This window comes from Copidosoma floridanum, unplaced genomic scaffold, assembly GCF_036245765.1.
Source record: "Copidosoma floridanum isolate Cflo_tuat_1 unplaced genomic scaffold, Cflo_Japanese_pri ptg000007l, whole genome shotgun sequence".
In the NCBI taxonomy this organism is placed as follows: domain Eukaryota; kingdom Metazoa; phylum Arthropoda; class Insecta; order Hymenoptera; family Encyrtidae; genus Copidosoma; species Copidosoma floridanum.
The window spans coordinates 13836168-13854413 of NW_028321884.1; the positions used below are offsets into that span (position 1 = coordinate 13836168).

The 18246-nt window shown below is 36.8% G+C and overlaps 1 long non-coding RNA gene across 1 annotated transcript in view; it reads right to left on the reverse strand.

The window, feature by feature from the left end:
* Positions 1–18246, reverse strand: part of LOC149375415 (uncharacterized) — a 31561-nt gene that overhangs the window by 6033 nt on the left and 7282 nt on the right. The window contains exons 2-3 of the long non-coding RNA XR_016292842.1: positions 9664–10122; positions 9368–9545 (exon numbers count right to left, since the gene is read on the reverse strand). This is a non-coding gene — a long non-coding RNA (uncharacterized LOC149375415). The remainder of the gene's footprint in view (positions 1–9367; positions 9546–9663; positions 10123–18246) is intronic.

The window sequence follows — 18246 nt, forward strand, 5'->3', positions numbered from 1 at the left end:
GGAATATTAACGTTAATTAATTGATATAATAGTATTTTTATCATAAATTGCATCGCGTAAAGCACGATTTTTTTTTCAAGTAGAACAAGTCAAACTTGGTCAGACAACGATATTTGTATGACTACAATGGTTAGATGCGTGAAAGAATAATTTTTTTCATACCTTAATTCAATTAGTTAGTTTTTATAGATGACTGATTGTACACTTTTGTGTGCATACAAAATGATTATATGAAGATTACGAGTAATAGGAGAAACCTGGCAAACCATGGCAGGCTGATTTATAGACTCACAATACGTTTTTCGATTATTACAGCTGTCAGACCGGAAGTATAGCTTCGTCTATCTACTTCTTCACATTCAAGCTAGACACGTCCATACCTCAGGTATCGGAATCATCTAGTCACGGTCAGCCTCCTATTCACACGGCAGAAGACAAATTCAACTTTGATCTTGCCTACGAGCTCTACCGTCTTTGCAGCCGTTACTTCGAGTGTTTCTAGTGCCATCTTTAGTCCTTGAGGGCTTACTCCTAGGAATTAAACCTTTAAGTCTTAATTGTAGATTCCGATGACTTTTTCAAAAAATTCCTTGACTTATCCATCTTAAACGATACTGTCCAGGTCTTACACTGCAAGCGTCGTTTTCCGTGCAATAGTAACCAGCTTTATTTGGCCAGCTTTACTGGCTGTCTAACATGTTGGAAAAATTCTGCGGCATTCTCAACTGCTCTAGCATTTAAGAGCAAGTCTCCTTTTTTGATGGCGACCACACTGTATTTTTCATTGACGTTCTTCATTGTGGTATCTTTTTAGTGACATAATGACCAGAAAAGATCAGCACTGCCCTTTTTTTTGCGAAAACTGAAATCTGGAAAGGGTTAAAACCAGCACAGCAGTCCTTCCATTTCCAGAGAAAGGCACCATGCTCAGGCCATCTGGCAGTCACCACTCTCCCTCAGTCCCACCAGCGAAGACCCGGCGTTGTGTAAAAAGTGTGGAAATGGAGTTAAAGTGTAGCGGATGTAGGTATACGACAAGTGCCCCAGGAAGAAGAGCCACAGGCATACGAACCCATGACCAGCACAGAAGATCCAGCATAACAAGGCTGGCGCAAACAATGCACCATATAGTCTCATCAGTGGTAGTAAACCAATATTACTCGGCCCACCACGTCTTTTTTGTTTACGAGACGTACAGCCATATTAGATGTGGTTACCTGGAATTACCCAGGCCTCATCATCCGGCTTCACTCTCCACCAGGACTCCCATGCCGATCCGGGAGATATGCCGCCGCTCGACACCAAAAACAGCCCGTACGTATACATGTGTCTATTTAGTGTGAGTATAATGCATGTATCTGAGAAGAATGTTATAACTGTCGCTTGCTTCTATACATGACTGGTGTGACTAGTTTTTGTTTTTTGACACGTTCTTCTGTCCACCACCTGGAAGGTGCCCGATATGGAGAAACTAGCAAAAATCCACGCGGGCGTTTGAATATAGTATGTGCTCTTTTACTTTTTAAAGACATGTACGTTTAGGTCAACTTGAGTGAATGCGTTAAACTTGTATCGTGTACCTATAATTTCACGCACGCATAAATACAAATAGTTTGTTTGTCAAATGTAAGAAGTAGATATACATCACCATTAAATATGACAGTCACAGCTAGACAGTACATTAACTTGATTTTAAATGGATTCCATACGAGTCGTAGTTATAAACATCCGTCACAGGAGCATGGTAGCTGCACACAGATAAGCAGCGAACTGACTGCACTCATTTTTGACATGGTTGGTGACATTTACCAATCATTGATGGATCCGCTCTGGCCTTTGCAGCTTAAAATAATGTAACGAAGCCCTCTAGAATCCACTCGTTAAACAATTGGACGATTTCCAGACAGTAAATCTATTGCTATCATTTCACAAAACTACAGTTCGAGAGTCTTGGGGCAAAAAAAAAGAGTCTGTCGAGCACCCTGGGGATTGTAAGGACGACAGAAATAATAGGAAATCGAGAGAGAAAAGTGGGAGTGAGTCTGGGGTGGGGAGGGGATTTGGAGCTGGTACGATGGTGCGGGTTCTTAAGCGTGTTGAGGCTGCCGGTACTACTGCCACCGGCACTGGCCATCGCTTCCACTGCCCCCCGAATGAGAAATAGGCGTGCGCGTGGGTCTCGCTTTTGATTTAGCTGAATATGCCTCTGGCACTGACGACTCACTCTTCCCCTCTCCGCGTATCAGCCATTAGCCAACGTATCGCCCAGAGTTGAACGGGTCTAGAGCTCCTCCCACCACCACCACCGGCATTCGGTGTATGTCGGTTCCGCGGCTCCTAATTAATGGTCACGCGCTTCCCCTCTTCCTCGACCAGCCGGCGTGCTCGAATGGCGCGAAAAATTATGCCCATTTGAATACAAATGAACCCGAGCGAGATATCTGCCCACCTCACCCCACCCCCTTTCCTCGACGTGTTTCAGAGCCCATAATTCCTCGCCGGGAAAAATCACACCAGCTTCTTTTAGGGCGTATCTATATTTTTTTTTTCTTTTTTTTTTTTTCGTTCCTTTTGTCTCTTCCTGTGTCCAGCATCGATTAATTAACGGCCAAAGTTCGAGAATTCTGTGCGTTTGACTGCTTTTGACCAGCTTTTTTTTCGTTTGGAGCAGGTGCGAGTCTGACTTTCGATCGGGGCTCTATTAATTAGACGAGTCTTTGATTCATTATCACTGGAAGAGTTCGGGGCTATGGGCATTGACGTTTTGGTTGAATGGGCCGGCTGTTAATTTTAACTCGGGGATCGCTTCCAATCGCTACGGCTTTGGCCAATTGTCTTCCAGCCAGAGCCGGACACCAGACGCCAGAGCGTGTCTTCGTTTTTTTAGACTTTTTCACTACAAATTTATAGCTCGTCCGAAGTAAAATGGAGATACAATTAATATTTTGATCAGTTCATGTGTTTACTTTACTAAATTCTTTTACTAATTAGAAGTTTTTTTTTTAATTTTTATTAATGCGGAAAACATTAAACGCGTGTCATTATTATTTGCTTAACATTAATCAAAAAATGTGATTTCTTAAGGCTTTCATTTCTTTACTCGAAAAAAAAGATTTTCTAAAAAATTTCATCAAATATATTCGTTCTTCTCATATTTATCGTTGTAACTATCGCAATTATGTTTATTATATATTAATGATTATACATTAAATTAATAGTAATTAAAATAATAACAGTTATAATAATTATACTTATGATAAATTGTCATTAATATTTATATTGTCATCACTATTGTTATTAGTTATTTGAATTGCAATTTTACGGCTATCTTGAATACGAGTGTTATTTTTTATTTTCGTCTTTTTTAATTCTTATATTATTATTATGATTATTAAACCTATTATTATCATCATCATGTTATTGAGAATTAAAAAAAAAATTACTTTTCTTATTAGTCTCTTATTTATTAAAACTGCTCTGAAAATTAAATACGAGCTTCAGTCTGTTATGCCTGACCACATATTGATATTACTACTCATTGTGTTGAAATGATCGTATGCGTATCTCAATGTATGGATTTCCATTTCGTAGGATAATAATTATTGATTCTCACTCTCTTCTCCTTGAACAATAACGAATCATATCACATAGCATATTCAAGTGGAAATTATGTATGTATCGGCACTGTAATGCAACCGATTTCGTCTAGCACTTTTCATTAGCATAATAAGCTGCGCATCGAAGCATCGCGATATCAAGTATACACTGCAATTTAAATGATGTGTGCTACACGGACACCAACAGCAATAATCTATACCTATCATTCTCTAGATAGTATTTGACGAACCGATGGTAGATACGTTATACTTCTAATTTTATAATAACGCTGTTTTTAAGAGGTAATACGCTAAATTTATCAAAAATTTATCATTGCTCGTGATTCCTGATTACTGAGCATCCCTGTTTTTATTGGTAAATCAACAAGCTTTTTTTCTTGTTATTTGTGATGTATAACGAGCTTTTACTCAAGAGAAATAAACATCCCTACTATTTTACTGTATAAATTTCAAGTCTTTTAAAGTCGTTAATGTAGGTCTTGATGGCTTTAAAAGTTTTTTTACCAACGTTAAAAGTATGTGAACCTCAATTTTGACTCTTGGTAGAAGAAAGCAATAACCGACGTACATTCTGCTTTCTCAAAATATTTGAAACTACCATTTTACAAAAGGAATATTAGTAACATTTATGTAAAACTGAGTACTCAATCAATAAAAAGATTAAATCAACTAGCAATGATGCAAATTTCTTGGTATAAAGATACCTCTCCAATAATTAAAATAATAAGACCTATTTATTTCAGTCCACGCTATCTCACACCCTTGGCAAGAAGACACAGGGGCTTTCCTCACTTACTACACCCGACAAGCGCTCGTAAATCTCGTAGTCAACGCGCATTCTGAAACGTGATTATATGGAGTAAAAAAAAAAAACAACAAAGGAGCTCGAGGTGAGGTATAAATTCTTTGACGCTCACAAAAGGCAAAGAAGAGTCAAGGACAAAAAAAAGAAGATGAGCGTGTAAAATGCAAGCAAGCACGAGGAGGCAACGGGGCGCGTCGCAGGAGCCGCCAATTTAACAAAGTGCTTGCCGACCAGTTCAGCTTGTTTAGCACAGCGAGACGTTCCGCGAGGAGCTTATGGGAAATGAGGGGACTGAGCTATACACGCTCGTGTATGTATACCTGCGTAATAATACGTACATATAAGTAACATGTATGGAGGGAGGACGCACCTTCCGAGCTTACAGCCAGAGGGGAGATGAAACTTGCACGCAACCAAGCTCAGCTCCATGCTATCATCATCACTGTAAGCCACAGAAGTATATATACACTGCAAAAAATTCGAAGTCCATGTTAGTTTTTTAGCGCAGGAGCGCGTTAATCGATTTCTCGAGACTTTTCACTACACTGCTGCAATATGTATTTTGTGGAAAAAAAAAAAAATAATTATCAGTCCGTTATTTGTTTTTAGTTTGCGATATTTTTCATACGCAACGCGAGAGGAGATCGAGGGCGGGTTGAAATCGATACTCGTGGGGCTGAGGGGGAGAAGGTTCTGTTATTACAGTTTTGTTAACGAAATTGAAAAGCGCTGGCCAGACCAGAACGCCCCAGGGGCAGTCGACCCTCGATGTTTCCCTACTACTCTTTTTGCACACGTTTTGACTGCAACGTGGATATAAAAGTTATGATTTTTATTATTCAGGCCAAGTTTTATGAAGAATATTTTATAGGAAAAAATTTAACGATAGCGAAGAGCTTCAAGGTACAGCGTTTTTTTCAGAGGCGCGATGAACATCTGCGACTTTTTTCTGGAGCTTCTGATATTGGGAATCGAGGATCGTGGATACTGGTCTGGTGGTTAGGAATCCGATCGATAGTTTTAATAAAGTGTAATTAACTTTTTGCCAATTGAGGGTGGAAAAAAGAGTTGCAGAAAAAAAGATATTGAAAAGTTGGTAAATATGGGAAAGGACGCTGCAATAAAATACGGCAAGCGATTCGGTTGGGGTGGAATTGGCGATAGATGGTACAACGAGCCACACAAAACAAAAGGGGAGTCCAGGTGGGAATTCGTCAACAAGCAGACATCCTCTACCAACAACATAGGCATTTTCTACATATTTGGGCATAGGCTGTGCATTTAGTTCCAACTCGGGTCCTGAACTCAACTGACATTCAATAAGGTCTGCTATTACAGAGTTCTTCACCTGATTTCTCCTATAAATCCACACTTTATTGTTGAAGTCTTCATGTCTACAATAATCGTTTCACATTTTTTAAGAAGAAAGCAAAACAATGAATTAATTTCAAGTGGCAATAAACTTGAAGACTTTACAAAAAAATGAAGATGACAAAGGAGATTGATTAATATCTTTCCTAACTGGGATCAGAAAAAAATCAAAAAATTAGGCACCTATTTAGTATACCTTTTCGGTGATCAACTGCTACTTTTAGGCAGGGACAAGAAAAAACCATATAAAAAAAAGCAGTATAAAGTATCGTGCAAATAATTTCAATACAAACACGAGATGCCATTTTCTCATCAGCTGATGGCTAACGATAGTACAAATGTACGAGCTGCTAAAATCTTGAGATGGGTTACTTTAAGGTCTAATAATAAGGTGAATACCTCAAGCATAGCTATCGATGCATACCAGTTTAAACTGCGAGCACCCAGACGACTAATCTATTATAATTAACGAGTACGATAATAGTGGCTCGAATGCCTCGCTTTGGGAAAAAATGTTGAAAATAATTCTCTTATTGTCGTATGATAGATCGCACGAATAAGTAATTAACGAGAAGAAATCTGTTTTTGTCAATTTAACATAAAGGACTGGAGCGGTATAGAGAATTGTGAAAGAAATAGTGGTTTTCTTAACTTAAAGTAGTGTAAGAATTGAGAATAATCTCATCGTGTCCATTCATTTATTTAAAAAAGTGGAGATATTTATTCTGGGTGAATGAAAAAAAAAGTATGTAGAAGAGGCAGTAAACTTTTTCTGATCCTCCTGCTAATAGCCAATGATATGCTAATGATACGTATTATTCGATCCAATAATTGTCCATATTTATTAATCTGTCACAGCACATCGTGGGAAATGTTCATTTAAATAAACTCTTTTTCCATGAATACAGTCTCAAGATGGAAAATTGTGTTAATTCCACGCAAACACACAATTGTAATTCTACATTTCATCCCTCAACCAATCCATCTCACGTGAAACACACACTGACACTCATCACATCCTTTTGATCAACAATTTTGACATCCTACAATGAAAATCCTCCCTATTCGTGTAGCCATTGTAAACATCCTAACCACAAGACAAGAAACAACAGAACCACTCCTCCCTATCTTCCTGTCCTCCCGAGACTACACTTGGCACGGACATGTCCTCCACCGCGCTAATTTCCCTAATTCCGTGAATAAATATTTCCGCGGACAAACACAAAGAATCACCAGCCGCGACGCTGTTAAGGTACGATGGTAGTAGTCGACGCTTTACACACACAGATGATGGGGTTTGTTCGAAGCACGACTACCTTTTATAGGGGGATGACGATATCATGCGCACGACGTTAAAATGAAAAGAGCAGGTGTAGAAGGGCAGGAATCGTCGAGCGGTACTTTTATTACTTTGAGAGAGGGAGGCTAAGCGAGGGCTCGTTTTTGTCTTGATTTTTGAGTCCCCTTATATCTATAGCAGGATTAAGAATGCTGTACCTGTTGTAAAATAAGTTTCTATAAGTTAAACTCTTATATAAATTATTCTACCTTCTGAATTTGTAATTCTGAAAAATTTACTAGTGGGTGAAATATTTCGCTATCAATCAGGTAAAGTCGTACTATTTGAGATGATTACATTTTTTACAAAGAAAATGATGGTAAACGATCAAAAACGTATTTTATAATAGAGTATTGATCTTTTCATGAGATTTCACTCAAGAGGGATGAGATTATGTTACAATTATAGAAAAGTCAATAAATCTTTAGGAGACTAAACGGAATAACTTTTTTTTTCACTTCTTCAAAAGTATAGTCTTTCCACTGTTTTGTGCAATTGTCACTCTAAGCTTCGAGGTAGTGTTCTTCCACAGATTGATATTTAGACAGGAACCCTTTCGTGGCTTTAAAATACACTAAAGGCGCGAAACAGGTATGCCAAGCAAGGAAAGAAAACAAAAAAAATCAACCTCGCAACCCTGGTCCCTTAAATCACTAAAATGCGCCATTACAATAATGAGTCCGCTGGAAACGCAACAATTAGTCACCATTAGCATAACGACGCGCAGAGTATTCAGCTAGCTGCAGTCACTCGGACCTCCAGCGGGAAAGAGAACAGAGCGCGCTCCACGGCTAATTATCGCATAAAAGCCCCCCTCCCAACCTCCCTCTGATAACGCTTATAAATCCCGATTCTTAATAAATGTAAATAGAAGCACTTGGCGCACTTTGCGGGCAAATAATAGAGCTTGGGATGAAAAGTAAAAAGCGAGCGGCGAGGAACGCCGAGGAAATGGCTGGCTGTATATTTTCTCGTGGATGCTGTACGGTATGTGTGTGCCTGTCGCCCTCTATCTTTTTTTCTGTGAAAATGGGTGAGGAAAAAAAGCCGTGCAGTGAGTTGTTTTCTTTTTTACCTCATGAATTGCGTGAGTGTAATTGTTATGAGTTGAAGCTCGGCTGGAGGTGCGGATGCGCGTGTTTTACTGCTGCCCTGCTCGTGACGTTGATGTCGTATGCGTGGACGTATGCAGTTATTCATATGGTTACACGGAGGTAGGAACAAGGGGTCGACTTGGCTCTATGCTGCGTGAATTTCGGGGAAGTTTGGTGATGATTGATTCGTCGACATTTTTGAAGAGGGGGGGCCAGCTTGGTTTTGTGAAATGGTATTAATGAAAATTTCATAGTGATAATGTACATACGAAAAAGTGAACCTCTTTCTTGAACAATGTGTTTCGGTTTGTGACATAAATTAGTACATATTACCCACTTAGGGAGGGAATGGTACTTCTATTACATTGTGAACAAAACCATATTTTTGTTCAAATCAAAATTTTCTCAAAAAATAAGCAGAAAACTCAGAGAATCTCAAGAAATACCAGGCAATATGTGTGTAATATTTTAAAAAAGAAGGAAGGCAAAATAGAAATAAGAGTTCTCATGGGTTTCCTAAAAAAGAACAATTATCGTGACGTACAAATAGTGATACGCTGGTAAATATTAAAAAACGTAACCTTATTTTTGATGGTTGTTGATACAACTTCATGGATTTAAAATTGAAAGTTTTAGGAAAAATTATAGCTTACTAGCAAAATTATTAAAAATGTGCACATGGTTATATTTAGTTTTTTGCTCAAATATAACCTCAAAATTAAAAGGAATATGCAAATCCTATAACAATAAAATAGAAAGACCAAAAATAAAAATTTTAAATAGTTTTCTAACTTAAAAACAATCGTTGTAAACGAATAGAAAGATGGCAGTCAACGTAACAATAACTTTGACTTTGAATGAATTGGATATAAATTCATGTAATAAGGATTACAGCCCATGAAAAACCCATGAAAACTCCTCAGTTAAGAACACGAATATTCTTTTTGTTCTTATGCTATTTTTATACTTTATGCACTGACTAAATGTGAATTAAGTTATAGTCTCTATCAAGTTAAGGTATAATTTTATTAATTACGACTAGCACCTAATTCTTTATACTAACGTACATAATCTTTAACTTTTGAGGTACCTACACATTTTAATGTTTTAAAAAATTTAAGAAAATAAAATTTATACTTACTGCTCTCCTCAAAGTCCTGAAAAAATCCTTCTATGATACTATGTATTTCCATTGTTATGCTCGTGGATATCCGTTAAGTAATGTTATAATTTGACACAGTTCATCACAAACAGTTCTTAGATCTTACATTGCAATTTCTGAGTTCTTGTAATTCAACAGTATCAGCTGTTTTAAAAATCTAAAAAAATTTTAATTGGTGGTTTTTAAGCATTTTGACAGTTAAATTGAGGAATTGCATTTCTTCACTGTCTTTGACAATCAAGTACGCACGAAATTAATTTTTCTTTTAAATTTACCTTTCAAAAACTCTTGAGGCCTTGTCCGTGCTTTTCACAGTTTACTCAACAAATGCAATGAGGAAAAAAATTACATCTAGCTTCAAAATCACGATTCCATCAAAGCCCCATTCCTTGGAGCAATCCAATGCTAAACGATCCCGTTGAAGGAATCACTCAAAGTTTCAATTGTACGCAGCTGATCATTTGTCTCCGATCTCAATTGAATCCAAAAGTACAAACCTGCCGTAACAGCTACGCAGAGAGCAGTACAGGTGAATGAGGTGCAGCTCTGATCCTGTCCCGTCTCTTGATTACCATTTCAAATGCTTGGTTCCCCTACAGAAAGCCGGAGGTAGAGAAACCTCGATAACATCCATTCAGCTATATCAGATGTCGCCATTCCCTTCGTCTCGCATCTCATTCGGAAGCGAAACCTCGAACCTCTTTGCTGTCATTCGAAAAGCCGCAGAGTTCATCCTGCAATTTCAATGAGTTAACGTGTACATCAATACAAGCTGGTGGCTGGTTGACTATTTTAACGAAGCAAGGGAATGCGGTGATTTTTTACAGAGTTTCAATAAACAAGTCTAGGAAGTGGACACCTACAAATATTTTCTCGCTTTTACTAATCCACTGCGTTATAGGGTTACATCTTAATAGACATACGAGTACATTACATAATTATTACGTTATGTTTTGCACGAGAGAGGTGAGATTTCAGTATTTTTATGTTGCACTAAATATATATAATGCGATATATGATGGATTCGTGTGTTTGGTTTTCAGTTAATGTAAGAATGTTATCCTACGATTCACAGTTATGTTCCAAACAATTAAAGAGATCAATCAATATTATTGCGGTTTCTTTATTTTCTCATCTATGAAAACTGCACTGTCCTATCATCTATGAATAACTGATCAAGGATTTGTTAAACACGTCGTATTCACATTACCAGTTTAGAAACCATTTTACTTTTTTTTGAAAAGTAACTTGAGAAACATACCCTTGTACTCGTAATATTCTCGTGATAGGTTAATACCAAGATCAGAATACACTTGTATTGCTATCAGGAGATAATTAATTTTCTCATCGTAGCCCTGGCTTATATTACACACCTCAAAAAAAGGACTATGTGCCTGGTAGGCCTTGCGAGCTGATCTCTCGGCACCACGGGGTTGCCCCTGACACTGCTAACGTCACTCAAGCCTGCTTTTCTCTATCAAACAAGGGGAGTTATTCTTGATAATAGAATATACGGTGTATGTGTGTACACAAACATATAGAAGCAAAGTAGAAAAGGAGACTCAAGCTCTTTTCTCGTCCCTTTTTCGCTCCTTGCGTCATCGACCTTAATAGTCTGAGAATTTCACAAGACAGGGTGGAACGGAGCTTTTATGTTTTCTTTGATCGTTCGCTGTTGTGCTTCGTGGGAGTAATATTGCAAGGTAGGGAACAAGTCGAGGGTGAAAGTGACGGCTTTTCAGGGTGAAATTTCAAATCTTATGATTGCGTTGCTTGGAGGAGGAGTTTTATGGAGACTTACTTTTCTTTTATACTTGATATTTGATCGTACCATTTTTCCACGTTACTGCCCTACGAGAGAATGTTTATCATGCTTGTTTATATAATAACAATATTAATATTAATAATGATAATAATAATAGTAACAACAATCATAACAACAATAATAATAATATCATAACAACAATGATAATGTCCATAATAATCATGATAATAACAATAATAATGATATTGTTAATGATAAAAATTATGTAAGTATTGTGTTAGTGTTATATCTATATAAAGATTTATGTATTTAAGCGCAGCAATATTTTTTTCCCTTCAAAAAATCCCAAAAAATCGTTACTTTTTGTCTATCTTGCTTCCTTTTGACGATACGGCGTATTTTTAAGTATTTTGAAGTTAAGTCATAATAACGACTCATTGAATAAATATTGGATGTGTGCATCGGTCTGCCAAGCATAAACAATTTTTTTGGTAATTGTTTATCGTATTATATTAAAAACGAAATAACTAGTCTTATTTCGTACCGCACCATTAGATGTTTCACATCAACCATACCATTTTTGCATTTGACATGGTAATGTATGTGAATAGTAGTAATAATCAATAATTTAAAAAATATATCAAAATCTAATTTAAACATACCCAAGATCTTCAAATTTCTTCCTTTTACTAATAGTTATTACAATTTTCATTAAAAATAATCATAATGTAAATTTTAAAAAATCAGCGTTAACTTTCCTGTACAACAAATTCACGTAAATGCATGTCACAAACAATCAAGTGATATCCCAATCACCGTATTACCAACTTCAAAATACAAGATTATGAGAGGAAGTAAACAATCGTATCTGTAAATCTGGAATAACGTCCATGAACCAATTGCAATTTCTATTTGAGAAATAAAGTCCTCACTTACTTTTAACTACCGATAGCATAACATTGTAAGAGCACATTTCTTTATGGACAATTGATTAACCGATAGCAAATTCACATCCAAGAAATAGTGAATAACACATTCTGGAAAATTGGATGACCATAAGTATCTCTTGAGGTGTTGAATGTCGTGAACAATTTCAAACAACTCGTACTGGAAACGTTGCGTCCTGATCCGGGTTTGGCGATCTGACGAGGGTCTGCTATAAAGGGATTATCCTGCAGAGGTATACGACGAGCTTACTTGTCATCTTAAGCCAGACGATATGGTTTTCATTTCAAACTATGAGCTGCAGATGGATGACAAGTTCTGACCTAATCTCCCGGATTCCGGGTCCCAAAAAGTTTAATTCGGATAAAATGATTGAGCAACAGAAATATGTGTGTTTGGTATACAATGCACCATTGAAAATTCATTCGGAACTATGTGGATAGTAAGGACTACCTTAATAACAGATGTTTCATCGGAAATTGTTTGCTGCTAGCCATTACTGTAACAATTGGTTTTAAGTCACAAAGTTTGGGACTTACAATTGTTGTGGACAATGTAAGGTGAATAAACGTTTCGAAAATTTATTGAAGGTAAAACTATTTATTTAACTTTTACTTTTTCGACACCAATGAACTTCGTGTTTTTGTACAAAAACTATGAAAAGGGAAATAAGAATGTTTTTGAAAAAGTTAGTATCTAGTACTGCGATAAAGTAGTTTATAATATTGTTCAAAGCTCGGTACAATTGAGATTCTTCAATTAGTTGAATATTTTCCTGGAATACATGAAACACTGGCAGGACTCAACAATTTTTTTTCAACGTAATTGTGGAAAGGTTGCATTTCACAAAATTCAACAAGGGTTCTTCATTTACAAGTGATAGTATCATCAAAACTACAGATTATGTGAAGTAATCCCTCGCCAGAATGAATTAGCTCGATTTTAATACTACATTTGAAATAAAGCTACGATTAACAGCATTGAAAGCGATACAGCTGTGCACGATCTTTCTTCCAATTTTATTGATTAAATCTGAATGAAAGGATTCAGTAAGTGCACGTACAGAATTTCGCGCGTACTGTAATTAATTCTGCGCGACTCTTGTATATCTTCTTTTGTTTCACGCGTTTTTCAATTACGGACTTATTGTTAGATTTCCGAGCAAATATTTGATTGGGGGCGTCCGACGATCTTGTCGATTGCTCGTTCGTACAATAGAGACGGATCGAATTTCCACTTTCACGCTGCAAACGAGTTTTTCAGAAGTATAAATTTTTAGTTGTTTTTTTTTATTTACCTGTTGCAAGTGTTGTTAGAGCTTACAAACGATTATTTAGCAGTAACTAAATTATCGATGCAAATGATCGCAAATTGGTGTACTACAACAAAAATATATTCCCTTTCATCAAAAATTCTCAATGATCAGAACAATTGGATTGCACAAGAGATTTCCGTGGCAATTAAAAAACCGTGTCTCCCTTGATCAATCGGACACTCGCAAAACCAGTGACTGTTTAACAGTGCCAACGCATACACCAACTTCTCGATATTCCTCGCAGTTACAGCACAACATTATTTCAATATTAGAAAAGCCATTGCGAATTTACATCCATAGGTAGGATCGGAAGGACGAAATTCCAGCAGTACAACCCTCAGGGAGAACATAACATATATACCCACGCACCTTCGTCAACCTAAGCTAATTCGACTGGCATTCCGTTCGCATATGGGATTCGGGAGGCAATGTTTGCTCGCTGCGCCCATCTCCTGTCGTCTCTCACTCTCTGCCATGGTATTTTCAATATCCGGTGGTGCCAGCATCTCTCCCCTTCTCTTCAAGCGATTCATCCCCGATGGAAGGACAGCCAAAAGGCCCACCCGGGAGGCTTAGGTGTGGTGGCCTCTCCTGACGACGGTGACGGGCGTCGATAAGGTTCAGGGAGGCAAGCTAAGCGTATGAAAATATTTGCTGATCGAAATTAAGTTAGGACACGTGCAGCAGTCGACTGGTCAACTTATCTGAGTATGCCGTGGCCGTGCACGTGTGTAAGGGTACTCTGGTAATTGCGTGGATTGTTAGGATAGGGAGGACGCTAGTCATAACGAGGGTGTGCTTGATTTTAAAATTAATGTTTAAATCAATCATTGGAAATGTGAGGTCTAGATAGAAAATACGTGTATTTGCAAGGACACTCGGATCATATACGTAGTTGTTAGATAGAATCTGATGAAAAATGTTTGATGCACCAAGAAAAATGTTTTAGACCCGCAGTTAACGTAACTCTTTCAGATACATTTGACAAGTCGATACACACCGAAAAAGTCATTTGTTGGAATGTAGCGATCCATCGAAAGAAAAAAAGGAAAAAAAGGCAAGTTAAATCGAGCGAAACAGGAAAAAAGTGCGTGCGTCCACCGAATTTCAGCATCGATAACCCAGCGTAGTTTTGTGTACTTCCAAAAAATAACGAATCGATGATTATCGCATCTGAAAAAGAAGAATTGGCGTAGGTACACTCGCGCGTGCACGAAAATCGCTGGGCTGTCGAACAAAAACCACCCGCTCAATTTTACCTCGTTTCCTGACCATTTTCCCCATCAAACTCACAACTCACTCCCATACACATACGCCCACAAATACACATGTATAATACACGTGCGTACATCCCCCTTTTCATCGCCCAGACACTTAGCCACGCGGCCAAAGATACTCGTTCGTTTGATATCGCGCATCATTCGTCATTTATACCATCAGCTCACAACCCATAGGTACCATTGAAAGGGCACGCCAATCAGTCGCAATATCCCCTCTGGTTCTATATTTTTCGTTTCGTTGCGCGTAGATGCCTAAAGCGTGGAAGTATAAATATAAAAGGATCAACCTCCCTATGTATTCGTCATATGTGAGCTTCCACGCATACAGAGGGAGCCAGAGAAGGGGAGAAAAGTGGCTTATGATAACTCTCCCAATTTATACTGGACGCGTAAGAGCAGTTGAAACAAAAAGCTTTCGGCGACTGTAATGACGAGCAAAAGCTATAGAAGAAAGAGTGGCAGGGAAGAAATTTCGACTCCTCTATCTAGACTCGGAAGAGGGGAATTAGAGATGGTACTGAAACGCGTTTTAAGCGTGCGCGCATCCATGCGGTGGTCGTGGCCAAAGTGTCCGAGTTCGTGCACGTATGTAATACACTTTCAACTCTTTTACTCATCTCCTATACAAATTCACGCAAAGGCTTAGGTACATGCGTCTCTTTAGTGCGAGCTTCATTAGAGGATAACCTGAGTATCACAAAGGACATGCCGTTGGATACAGTACATATTATTATGCTTGTCCAAATTACTGCGTATTTCAGGTACTAAAACTACTTTGCCTTCGCCATGTGGGTCTTTCTCTCTCAGCACCTGCAACATCAGACGCACTGTCGGTTGGTATACTTCTGTGGTAATTGCTGAAGGTCTGGGTATATTCAGATGAAATTTACCAAACAGCATTTGCGTGTACACACACACACGTTGATGTGTATTACAGTAGTGGTATAGTACTGGTGGCGGCCTCAGGGCATATTACTACCGCGCCACACCCAACATCGACAAATCCATCAAAGGCTTAGGCTTACTCTAAAGCAGACAGGATGCGGTAGCATTCAATCAGTGGAAAAGATGGATTATACCTTCATGCGAGAGTTGGAGAACTATGAAGCTATTAGAGGATGATTACCTTTGACAGCGACAACAGATGAAAAGTAAAATTTTATACGGTTTCATTTTTATTTTTAAGTACTTTATGTTCTAACTGTGTTGTATTTTTAAACATTTAGGTAGCTACTGTGATCAATTTTAACGATACTCCTAAATACGATGAAACTAAAAAAATTGGATAACAATCGCACTATGGCATTACGAGAAGGATATTGTACACGATTGGGATGTTATCTGTTTATGCATCTGATTTTGAATAATTTAGTTTTCTTATGAAACAGTTATTGGGCCTATGAAATAGATCATCATAGAATATTGAACCCAAGATCATTCGTTTTTACCTGAATTAAAACCGAAAGTAAAGCAAACAAAGTTTGGAATTATAGGGCATATGATGTTGCTCCACTATTTTATAAATTTTTGCGAAGTCAGGCATATAACATGACCGTATTGTATATCTCCGTAAGTTTGTAACGTCCAAAATTTTTAGGTACGACTGCTAAATAGAACTGCTATATATTTTTACCAGAGCAAAAAGTATAACTGCCACTTACGAAGACATATGAATTGACTATCTTCAAGACTTTACTCCTGATTGGGCTGAAATTTGGTTGGTAGCTTTATTTCTATAGCATGACGTGACAGTTTATAATTTAGCCAATTTTGTCAAAGAAAGAATATTTACCAGCCTAACATAGTCTAACTTTAGGTAATGAAAATCGGTATTTTGCACGTAACTTTTCAAGCTGATATTTTAGGTCCATATACAGTCGAGAAAAAGTGTAGGTCTCGAAATAATAGTTATTGATTTTCAAGTCTTAAGACTTTTAATTATTTATGAAGACCCTAAAACAAATATTTTCATGCCCACATAGTCAAAAAGATGATATTTTCCACATTCAAAATCAGTTTTTTGGGTATGTCTTAAAAATCTAAAGTCTCACACATTCCAGAATAACAAGAAAGTTGTGGATCTCAAAAAAATGAATTTTTTTAATATTAACATTTATTTCTTCAGGATCATCTTCATACATGAAGATTATTTAAAAAATCAAAGAAAACATTAAAGAACGTGAAATTGAAACATTTAATTGTTAGTTATGTATCTTTAAGTGTTCATTGAAGGTGTGTGTCTAGTTGAAAAAATGTGGATTTCATTAAAATACAACTCTTTTGTATTCTACACTTTCATTTAAGTTACAATTCTGATGGTCTAGAAGGCCATTTAGAAAATAGGTTTTTGCCCGTAATAGTCTGAAGTTAACACGATGCCACAGAATTATAGATTCTAAAGTTGTAGATCTTAAAAAAATATAAATTTTACTTATTTTCATGTATTTCGGAAAGACTTTTTCTGAAAATTGTAGGAAACAATTTAACACGTGAAAAAATCGTTTTTTTGCTACAACTAATATTTTAAATTTATGTTTAATTTATCGTGAAGACGATACATGAAACAAACTTATTCTCATATAATTACTCTTGTATTTAAGAACAAATGATAATGATAATGTGAAAAACTTGGTTTTTCAGAACAGTTATTGTCAGTCAAGTAAATCTTTGAACTTATCGCAGCGTGGTAGTTAGATACTTTTAGTCATTACGTTAATAACTAATACGTTAAGTTTCAAAATAGTGGAAAGCTATATCACGTACCTGGCATGATCATTATAGTTGCGGAAATAGTGTTTGTCACCGATAAGCTACGAGTCTTTGTCATCATAATTTATAATTCAAATTGACGGAGAAACCTTTCAAACGTTTTTAATGCTGAAGTAAATGCACTCTGAACAAACCGACATTCATAAACAAAGTGTTGACTGTGAATTCCCATTATGTACGGAAAGAGATCAAAGAAACAATAAGTTAACAATATTTTACTCAGCAAGTGTAGTATTATATTTTTTTATAAAAATTGATTAAAGCCATGTATGGTTATGTATTCTAATTAATAGAAATTAGTTTTATCCTACAACAAAAAAAAACGAATAAAAGTTACACAAAATATATTTGGCTTAACTTAAAGTATACTTGGCTAATTAGACTCTGCTAAACGCTCATTAAATATACCGCGCCTTCTTTTCGTGAAATATGGTACGGACATGTATTTAATCAATTTTCTTTAAGTATTACTTAACAAGAAGGAATGAACATTGTATAACTGGACAGTGGTATATTATCTAGGTACGTACAAAAGAATATAAGCTGCACGTAAACACATATACTTTCATTTTAACGTTTTTTACTGTATTCACATACCTTAACAATGTATTGGATGTCTAGATTCCAGAAGTATATGAACTTTTGGTGGTATTACACCTAACTACTGTCTTATTTCGAAACTTTAGAATTTTTAACAATAAAACTAACAGCTAGGTAGCTCTACATACTCCAGTTATAAAATTTCTCATACTTTGATACCGTCTTTAGTGACTATACGTAGGAA